At 69.3% G+C, this 202-nt stretch overlaps 1 long non-coding RNA gene across 1 annotated transcript; it reads left to right on the top strand.

Moving 5' to 3' along the window:
• On the top strand, positions 1-141 carry LOC108444696. Its single transcript, XR_001859332.1, has 2 exons — positions 1-50; positions 83-141. It is a non-coding gene; the product is annotated as an uncharacterized LOC108444696 (long non-coding RNA).
• Positions 142-202: the final 61 nt, after the last annotated feature.

Here is a 202-nt window from a genome sequence, read left to right as displayed (position 1 = left end):
CCACCAAAGCGTCCCCGAGGTGCCACTGCCACCCCCGAAGTGTCCGCAAGGTGCCACCACCACCCCTGGCAGTGTCCCCAAGGTGCCACCACCCCCTGGTGCCACCCCGGTGTCCCCAAAGCAATAAAGTCCCTGCGCCGATGGAGCCACCTCGGGGGGGTTGGGGACACCCTGGGGACATCGGGGGGGGTTGGGGACACCC

The sequence above is a fragment of the Corvus brachyrhynchos genome, unplaced genomic scaffold, assembly GCF_000691975.1.
Source record: "Corvus brachyrhynchos isolate BGI_N302 unplaced genomic scaffold, ASM69197v1 scaffold1912, whole genome shotgun sequence".
Taxonomy (NCBI): Eukaryota; Metazoa; Chordata; class Aves; order Passeriformes; family Corvidae; genus Corvus; species Corvus brachyrhynchos.
This window is presented reverse-complemented; position numbering and strand designations above follow the sequence as displayed.